The following is a 10,677-nucleotide window of genomic DNA, read 5'->3' on the forward strand; positions in this document are numbered from 1 at the left end:
CCTCCACCTTTCCGCAGAGAGAGGAAAGTGCTCAGCCTTAATACCTAAGCCGCCAGAATCCGCCCCACCCCCACCCACTGGGGCTCACAAAGCCATTTTCAGGGATGAGTTCTAGGAAGTGTCTTCCCCCACCCGGCCTGAGACCACGCAGCGGGAGAGGAAACAGGCTGCACACGGACAGTGAACCACAGAGGCCCTTCCCAGCTCCTAGAAAGAGACAGCGCAGGAAGAAAAGTCTTTGGACAACATCCTGCCCACCTCACTCTCTGCTTCTGCTCAGTCTGAGGGCACCTGTCCCTGGAGACAAAGAGGAACTGAAGCCTGCTCCAGCTGGTGAACCCCTAAGGGACAGGCCAGGCGAGTTGCAGCCGGCATGGGGCCCAGGAAAGCCAGTGACAACCACCAGGACCAGTTCCGGGCAGGTGGGCACAGGAGAGAGAACTCAGAGAAGGGGGCTCCTCAGAAACCCCGGGGGAAGAAGCAGAATGCAGAGCCGGCCTTTGCAGTGCTGCAGCGGGGCAGGGCGGGGCGGGGGGAGGGGGCAGGCGTGGATAGCACTTGGGGCCTGGGTTTCTGTGTGACTGGGGCCTGGGTTTCTGTGTGACTGGGTCCTGAGAAGGAAGGTATTCTCAGAAATGAACAGGGGTTGGAGGAGAGGAAGATCAGAGAAACAGCACATTTTCCCTCCAGAAATGGGTGCTCAGGGCTTGCTGAGAACAAGAAGGGAGAGAGGGAGGGACCCACCACAAAGCCCTGGCCAGGAGCCAGAGCTCCGTCCCCTCCCAGCCATCTGCAGCTTCATGCACAACGATCCTGTTGCCCCCAGCCATAACCAAGGTCTTCTCCCACCCACCTGATAACCCTCCACAGCTGGGACTTTCCCCTGCCATGGTGCTATCCTGAGAAGCAAGGCACTGGAGACTAAGGTTCAGGACACCTGACTTTCCATTCTGGTTCTGCTACTAGTCACGTCAACAGATGTTTGCTGGGGCCTCCTAGGTGCTGGGCCCTCTGCCAGGTGCTGTGAGGGACAGAAGGGACAAGCCAGGTTTCCTCCTCCAGGGATTCACAGTCTGCTGCAGCTTGAAGAGGCAGTGTGCACACAGAAACTGTGCAGTCTGCAGTAGGTGCCATGGGATTCCAGGGAGGTAGCGATCACCTCCAGCTGGAGGAGTCCAGCAGGGCCTGGTGAAGGGGCGAGATTCCAGAACAGGTCCTTGAAGACCGAGGAGGTGGGGCAGGTGGAAGGGACAACATGAACGAAGGCAGAGAGTGGAGAGTGAATTCAGGTCCAGGGACGAAATATTTCAGTGTGGTATCAGTGGAGCGGTAGGCTGGAACCGTGAGCAGAGGGCTGAGGAGTATGGGTTTTATTGTGTGTCCAGAGGAACAGTGGTGGCACCTGAAATGTATTGTCCTTGAGTGTAGAAATCATGTCTGTTTTCATACATCTCCTAGCATATGATTGGCATCTAATACAGATCCGCTGAATTAATGAAATGTGTATCATAGTTTGGAGAAACAGAGGCAGACATAGGGTGTTTCAATCATCCCATACCTCAGTAACTTAAGTCAATAACAGCATTTATTTTGTTCATGGGTCTGCCATTTGGACCGGTTCCACCAGGACCACTTGTGCCTGCTCCACTCAACCCAGGACTGAAAGGCTCATTCACTCACATTTGGTGGTTGTTGCCGGCTGTCAGCTGGGATCTCAGGACCGGGGCCAGATTGCCTACATGAAGCCTTTCCTCGTGGCTGCCTGGCTTCCTCACAGCGTGGTGGCTGGGTTCCAAGGACAAGTGTCCCCAGAGAGGTCCAGGCAGCAGCTGCACCACCTTCAATGGCTTAACCTAGAAAGTCACACGACATAACTTCTGCCATAATGATGGCCCATCAGATTCAAAGACAGGAACAAAGACCCCCTCTTCTCAATGGAGGAGCGCCACTGACATAAGACAAGCACATGCAATGGATCTGTTGGCATGAGTGCCTTGGAAAAGTTCTGCCTGCCACATGAAGCATGCAGCAGTCCAAGGAGAGATGTGGAACACTGGAACCAGGTCAGAGGTGATGGAAAGGGGCCTGCTGACGGTGTAACTATAGGAGGATCGCTAAATCTCACTTTCCTTACCTGTAAAATGAGAAGACCAAACAAGCTGATCTCTGAGATCCCTTCCAGCCCCAAGAGTGAGTGATTCTTTCCTTCTACACAACCACATTCCCTACCCACCAATCACTCTCCATTTGCCCTCCTTACCCATCTCCACCTCTGCTGCCACCTCCTGCCTTTGCTCTCTGATCTTAGGTGTCCTTGAGATCATTGGTTACTCCACAGCTAGGACCTTGGCCCATTCTACATGTTTATTTCAGACTAAAAGTAAGCGGAGTGGGAGATATCTTAAGAGCAGGTGAGAAGATCCTTAAACCCATCCATCTCTCAGTCCACCTTGCTGTGTATTCCTCACCGTGGGGTCTTTTAAAAACAGACAGATGTATGATATGGACCCCTACCTGCAAGGGGTTCATAATCTAACTGGGGAGGGAGAACCAATGAACCTGAAATGAAAATGATCTGGTGTGATGCTGTTCTACTGACATGTGTGAGGGAGTCCAGAGGAGAGAGGGCTCTGAGGGCGCCGGGGGAACCAGGAGGGCTTCCTGGGAGAGCTGAGCTCCTCTGGATTGGAAGGGTTCTCTCAGGCACAGAGGAAGGGAGTGAACATCTTCATAAGGCAAGATCCCCATAGGCGTCAGGTGTGAGTTTTCACACTGATCTACTTACTCCCAGATGAAAAAGAGGAGGGACCAAGTTAAGTTTATTCTGCCTGAGAACTTAACAGCCATATGTTTCTTTGATTAAAGAATGGGGCTTGGCCTTCTCAAACACAAGAAGGGACTTAAGTGAGGCTCTGAAGCTCGACAAGTAGCGGAAACTCCAGAATTATTATATAGGAGGTGCTAATGAGGAGGGGGAATCCTGATTATGGGGAGAGGTGGCTAGAACACGTGTCTGGAGGCTGGGTTTTCATATGTTCTTTTAAAGTAAGTGTTTACTAAGCACCTACTATTAATAAGTACCTGAAACTGTTGTGGGATATAGTTGTGGGGGTAGTTGTTGTGAAACCATGCTATCAGAATTTGCAGAATGAGTGCACCGTTTTGACATATATTAGAGGTTTATTTTAGAGTGTCTTTGAGAGACTGAAAAATATTAAGGAGCAAACCGGCTTTGGTGCCACTCTGCCAGAGAAGCCGGCCTGGCAGGCGATCCCAAGCTCTCTTGGCTGCCCAGGAGCTCTGTCTCTGTCCAGGGTGCTGAAAGCCCTTCATGCCAGGCTCAGCAAGAAACCAGCAAGGGCAACTCAGGTGACCAAGACCGGGGCTCTCCTCCAGAAGGAAGGGAGTTAAACAGTCCCCTAAAGCCATGGAAATGTTTCCGGAACTGGTCAGTAGCTCCAGGAGGCAGCACATGATGAATCGAGAGCTGGCTTTGCCAATCAGTGCTTGGAAGCCTCATCTCATTTCCATATGACTAGAATGGCCCTTTCACTCTCACCCCTACACAAGCCATCAAGGAAAGGATACGAATCCTCCTTTGAGCTTTACCCCTGCAACTCTTTCCCCTGAAGGTTTCTGGTGCTTTATGAAATATTAGAGCCAGAAAGAAATAATGTTCATGTTTCGGATGAGAAAACAGATTCAGAGCAGTACAGACCCTTCCTCAAGGTTACGCTACAAGTGAGAAACAGAACCAGGTCCTGTAGATCTCAGTCAAGGGATTTCCTCATGGCATATACCAGGTCGGGTATACAATCATACACCACATACAGCAAGGATCATACACCACATATAGCAAGAGCTACAAGAAATTGGGGGGCTCCCCTGGTGACTCACTGGTAAAGAACCTGCCTGCCAATGCAGGAGACACAGGTTTGATCCCCGGTCCAGGAGGATGCCGCATGCCAAAAAGCAACTAAGCCCATTCACCACAACTATTGAGCCTGTGCTCTAGACCCTGGAAGCCCAACTACTAAAGCCCTTGCATCCTCAGGCCCATGCTGCATATCAAGAGAAGCCACCATAATGAGAAGCCTGCGCCTGCATCTAGAGAGTAGTCCCCACCCCCCAGAACTAGAGAAAAGTCCAGGCAGCAAAGATGAGGCACAGCCAAAAGTAAATGAATGAATGAAGTTATTTTTTAAAAAAAGAAATTGAGAATTCAAGGTGTGTGTGAGAGAGAAAGAGAGAAGATACAAGACCCAGAGAACTCCAGATACAGATGCGACTGCGTCAGCTCTCCAAAACTATCCCCTGTTCATTCGGTTAAATTCATCAGGCAGAATTTACAGCCTCGGGACTTCCCTGGTGGTCCAGTGGCTAAGACTCTGAGCTCTCAATACAGGGGGTAGAGGTTCGATCCCTGGTCAGAGAATTAGATCCAACATGCTGCAACTAAGACCCGGTGCACTCAAATAAACAAAATAAATATTTTAGAAAAAAGAAGAAGAAGAAGAATTCACAGCCTACCCCAGCTAGGTGGTAGGGATGAGCTTTGGAATGCTAACCCATCACTAGCTCCATATCCTGAAGGGTGTCCATCCCACCCCATGAATCACCAGGTGACATGAAGGACCAGAGAAAAGAACTCAGGTTCAACCAAGTCCCCCATTCCAACATCTCCCCAATCTACTCACAAACAATTATCCATTACTTTCTATGCATCCCATGATGTGAAGAATCCAGCCCCTGGGCCTGAAAAAGTTTGTAATTAGTTAGGAAGAAAAGATGCTCACACAGAAATAGACAATATTACAGGAGCCAACTACAAATAATGGCAGCCAGTTAAGGTAAGTCACATGGTCCAAGATCGCAAGTAGCAGGTAGTGGTGCAGACCAAGAAAGCTGTGACTTCAGAACAGGGAGAGATCACTTTAGGGCTGGAAAGGAAAAGGAAGTCTTCACAAAGGAGCAAGGCTTAAGGGGAATTTGGCTGAGCTGAGAACGGCAGTCAGGACACCTCATCTCTGTCCCTCTAGAGAACATCAGTCCAGCGTGGGCCCTTCTGGTAGGAAGACAAAGCTGGCGAGGCTGCGAAAGTGACAGCAGATGCCGATCACGGGGGGCAGGGGCCCAGAACGTCCAGGAAGACAGGGTTCTTATCTTTCTTCCCTGGAAATAAAAAAGCAGTGGCTTGGAGGGCTCCCCCTTCTGGATCCACAAAGCAAAGCACGATATAAATCAGGCTCCTCTAAAGCTTGGGCTTCCCAGGTGGCCCTGGTGGTAAGAACCCGCCCGCCAGTGCAGGAGACATCAGAGACGAGAGTTCGATCCCTGGGTCAGGAAGATCCCCTGGAGGAGGGCATGGCAGCCCACTCCAACACTCTTGCCTGGAGAGTCCCATAGACAGAGGAGCCTGGCAAGCTTCAGTCCATGGGGTCGCCAAGGGTTGGACACAACTGAAGTGACTGAGCAGGCATGCACACAGAGCAGGGGTGGACCAGTTCCTACAGCCACCTAGACTAGAACTAAGGAGGCCAGACAACAGAACGAGGACCCGGGAAAGGCCCAGGTCACAGCGACAGCAAGTATAACAAGAATGGCTCGTTTGCTGGTAACTGGAAGTCAATCCAGTCAGTTCAGTCGCTCAGTCATGTCTGATTCTTTGCGACCCCATGGACCACAGTATGCCAGGCCACCCTGTCCATCACCAACTCCCTGAGTTTACCTAAACTCGTGTCCAGATGGTGACTGCAGCCATGAAATTAAAAAAGTCTTACTCCTTGGAAGGAAAGTTATGACCAACCTAGACAGCATATTAAAAAGCAGAGACATTACTTTGCCAACAAAGGTCTGTTTAGTTAAGGCTATGGTTTTTCCAGTGGTCATGTATGGATGTGAGAGTTGGACTGTGAAGAAAGCTGAGCGCCGAAGAAGTGATGCTTTTGAACTGTGGCATTGGAAGACACTTGAGAGTCCCTTGGACTGCAAGGAGATCCAGCCAGTCCATCCTAAAGGAGATCAGTCCTGGTTCATTGGAAGGACTGATGCTGAAGCTGAAACTCCAATCCTTTGGCCACCTCATGCGAAGAGCTGACTCATTTGAAAAGACCCTGATGCTGGGAAAGACTGAAGGCAGGAGGAGAAGGGGACGACAGAGGATGAGATGAAAGTCAAGGGGCTTGTGATCTGGTTGGGAGGACAGGAGAAAGAAAAACGGCTGAAGGTGTACCAGGGCTTGGGATCAGGGTCTCTCCATCTCACAGATCAGAAGCAAGGATATAAAGACTTCTCTTCCACTCTGGTTTGGAGACAGAGTCCGTCTCCGGCCCAGGGGCACCTGAGAGGCAATGGGAAGAGATGCTGCCCTGTCAGTCCCCAGCGATTGTTGCTATGGAATTTCCATGCTGGGCACACTAGATGCTCAAAGTCGTCGTTCCCTAGAGACCCAGAACCACACCAGCAACCACACCAGGAAACTGGGCAGCCAGAGGGATTGAAGGAGAGAGGAAGTGGGTAGGGCCTGCTAGGCTGATCCCCGACAACCACCTATGTAGGGCCCCCCATGGCCTGACATAGGGGCCTCCATGGTCGTCCATCAGGAAACCTCAGCCTGACCCTAAAAACACCTCATTTTCACTCAGGATCTCAGAAACAAAGGGCATTTTCTAGTCCCCAGGGATGTGAAAACATTCATTTCCACCCTGATGTTCTTGGTCCACGTTAGCTTTGGAAGGGGCAGGGAGCAGAAGAGGAGGCCGGGAAAGGAGTGAGCCCCAGGTCACACTGCCTAAGGGCATGTGCACATGCAGACACACATACACATGTGCACACCCACACACATCATATACACACGTTCACACACAACCACACATCCTCCTACTTGCATACACACACACACACACACACACACACACAGAGGCAGAGAATCAACTGTGGCTGCGAAGGAAGAGTCTAAACTTCAAGGAGAATCAAAGAGTCGCCAGGTTTCCCTCAGGAAGTTAGTACCATCTCCCCAGGAGCTCCAAGGCGGGGGGTGGGGGGTGGGGGGCGGGGAGGGAGAGTGGGTGGTGGGGGTGGGCTTTCTAAGAGGAGGACCTCTGCTCGTCTAGGGGTGGACTGGTCACAGAGTCATCATCAGGGGCTTCAGGTTTATGCAGACGAACCACTCCAGGGCCCCAGGGAGCTAGTGTGGACCCACCACCCCAGCCAGGCACACGCCACAGTCCCCAGCGCAGCCTGGGTCTCCCTGAGGGTCTAAGAACCTTGCTCAGGCCTTTGCAGCAGCCTCTTCTCTCCAGCTCTCTGCTGCCTCCATGTGGCGTCCTCAGGAAGGGCTCGCTAGATGGCTGCCCTGGTGCCCGCCAGGAGCACCTTGTGCACAGCCAGCATCTTCCAGGGCCTGAGCCCTGAACACCCCACACCCTGCCATAGCCCCCACCACCACCCCCAAAGACCCAGGTTTCTGCTTTGCAGTCGGGAAGCTCAGCCAACCTCTCCACTCCCAACCCCAATGTGAGTTACAGTCTGAGGGTCAAACCCCACTCCACCCCCACCCCCCACAGCCTCAGGGAAGGGGGGCCCCAGAGGGCTGCCTGCTCCCCGCTAACCCGCTTCCAGCCTCCCTCCCCTCCTTTCCCCTCAGCTCCCCACCCAGGTTTGCCAGCAGGCGGGAAGGAAGCTGCTCATAGCGGGGAGGGTGGAGCACTTCTACCTCACACTGAACAACCCCGGGTTGGGCTATAAAGAGCCAGGGCCTTCCGCTCAGCCCCCCTGCCAATGCCACCAGCCTCCACAGTCCCACAGCCCGGACACACGCCCCCACCCCAGCCAGGGCCTTCCCTTCCCCAAGGTCAGGGCATCCCGCCCCCAGCCCTGCAGGGCTTCCTGCTCTGAGGAGGAAGGCAGGAGTAAGGTGGGTTGCCTTCTGAGGGAGCAGGGGGCACCAAGGACCTGGCTTAATCACCCACCGAAGGGTCTCTCACCCTCATGGATCAGGAATGATGGGGGCTGGGGGCTGGGGGCTGGCCTCCCCAGGGGCAGAAAACACAGCCACTGTCGGGGCTGGGGATCCCAAACTGATCCTCTCCAAAGTCCATTCCTGCTCAAAATCCCAAGTAAGTTAAGAGAGCCAGTGGGAATTTGCTGTATGACTCAAGGAACTCAAGCAGGGGCTCTGTAACAACCTAGAGGGGTGGGATGGGGAGGGAGATGGGAGGGAGGTTCAAGAGGGAGGAGACAAAGCTGATTCATGCTGATATTTGGCTTCCTCCTTGGAAGGCAAGCTATGATCAACCTAGACAGCATATTAAAAAGCAGAGACATTACTTTGCCAACAACGGTCCGTCTAGTCAAAGCTATGGTGTTTCCAGTCGTCATGTATGAAGGTGAGAGTTGGACTATAAAGAAAGCTGAGCACCGAAGAATTGATGCTTTTGAACTGTGGTGTTAGAGAATACTGTTGGAGTCCCTTGGACTGCAAGGAGATCCAACTAGTCTATCCTAAAGGAGATCAGTCCTGGGTGTTCACTGGAAAGACTGATGTTGAAGCTGAAACTCCAATACTTTGGCCACCTGATGGGAAGAACTGACTCATTTGAAAAGACCCTGATACTGGGACAGATTGAAGGTGGGAGGAGAAGGGACAACAGAGGATGAGATGCTTGGATGGTATCACCGACTTGATGGACATGAGTTTGAGTAAACTCCAGGAGTTGGTGATGGACAGGGAGGCCTGGCATGCTGCAGTCCATGGGATCGCAAAGAGTCTGACACGACTGAGCAACTGAACTGAATTGAACTGGTGGCTGATTCATGTTGATATTTGGCAGAAAACAACAAAATTCTGTAAAGCAATTATCCTTCCATTAAAAATTTTTTTTGAAAAATGAAAATTCTTGGAAATTCCCTGGCAGTCCGGTGGTTAGGACTCCCTGCCTCCACTGCAGGGGGACCAGGTTCAATCCCTGGTTGGGGAACTAAGATTCTGAAAGCCATGCATTGCAGCAAGAAAAAATAAATTAAAATACTCTCCCATCAATGGAAATTTCAACTCTGCGGATTTTGACATTTTTGTTTTTTCAGCAATTGCTCTTTTTGGGGAGGGGGGGCATGCAACATGTGGGATTTTGGTTTCCTGGACCAGGGATTGAATCCACGACCGCTACAGTGGAAGGGCAAAATCTTAACCACTTGACTGCAAAGCAGCCCAGCAATTACTCTTTAAAACGCAATTGCTAACCTAGACGGTGGAATTGGGGGAGGACAAGGCGGAGGGGATATGTGTATGGTGGTGGTTTAGTCACTGAATCACGCGACTCTTGCAACCCTGTCGACTGTATCCCAGCAAATTCCTCTGTCCGTGGAATTCTCCAGGCAAGAATACTGGAGTGGGTTGCCATTTCCTTCTCCGGGGGATCTTCCTGATCCAGGGCATTGGCAGGAGGTCTCCTTTGCAGGCAGATTCTTTACCAACTGAGTCACACGGGAAGCCGGACATGTGTATACATATAGCTTATTCACTTCACTGTGTGGCAGAAACTAAAACAACATTGTAAAGCAATTCTACCCCAACTTCAAAAAAAAAAAAATGCAGTTGCTAAGAAGGGTAATTAGTCACTTAAACTCATAAGACTTAATGCCCACTGGGGATGGCTAGTAAAGATCAAGGCAGGGTCTGCGGAGAAATGAGAATGACCCCAGCCCAGAGGTAGGAGGGTCAAAGGATCAAGCACGCCAGGGTCTCTGGATGGGAGCTACGACACGTGGGCCAGTGCTGGCCAAAACTCCAGGAAATGCAGCCAAACAGAAGCTCCCCTGCGGTAAAGCCTCACCTCTGGCTTTCACTAGCTCTACTTTTTCTGTCTCCCTTCCTAACACCCCTGCCAGGCTCCCTCTGCCCAGACCAGTTCAGGGTCCCTGGTCCCCACTGTCCATGCAGCGGCACTCCACTGTCCCCAGCCTCCCCGTCCAGAGAAGGTCCCCTCTTGACACCATGACCTTGCCCAGTCCAACCTGCTCCTTCTGCCCACTGAGACCCATGAGCCTCAGCCAGTCTCCTGCTCAGCGGCCCCTCTCCAACTGCCTCGAGAACATAGCTGCCTGCCCCAGACGGCTGCAGGCATCTGCAGCTGCACAAGCCAATATCCACAAAGCACCAGCTTGGTGCAGAAGATGCAGGCCTGGTCGGACCCCAGAGGAGCAGCAATTGCCCTGTCCTTCCAGAGCAGCTCAAGTTCATTTGGAAGAGAAGTCTGCCCGGGAACCGCCCCTGGGAGGAACCAGGGCAAGAGATATTCCCAAGGCATGGGGAGCCTGGAGAAGCGGGCTGGTGGAAGCGAGGAAACACAGCAGGGCCGTGCGTCCTCCAGGAAGCACACCCAGAAGGAATTGGAAGCAAAGGGATTCATGCCTGTGAAAGATAACGGGAAGGCGTGGAACGGGACACAGGTCTGACATCTGTGGGAGGAGAGGGGAGGGAGGACTGGATGGGATTGGCCTCGAACCACAGAGAGGCCTGAGATGGTCTCAGCAGGCTGACAGGAGCACCGCAGGAAGACGGCCTGGAGACACCCCCCCACCCCCCTGCCGTGGGCGGCAGTGCTGAACCCGCGAACCTCGGGCCCAGGGGCCGTCTGAAGCCCTACAGGAGCAGGTGGTCTTGGTTGGGTGCTGGGC

This window comes from Ovis aries, chromosome 4, assembly GCF_016772045.2.
Source record: "Ovis aries strain OAR_USU_Benz2616 breed Rambouillet chromosome 4, ARS-UI_Ramb_v3.0, whole genome shotgun sequence".
NCBI classification, from domain to species: domain Eukaryota; kingdom Metazoa; phylum Chordata; class Mammalia; order Artiodactyla; family Bovidae; genus Ovis; species Ovis aries.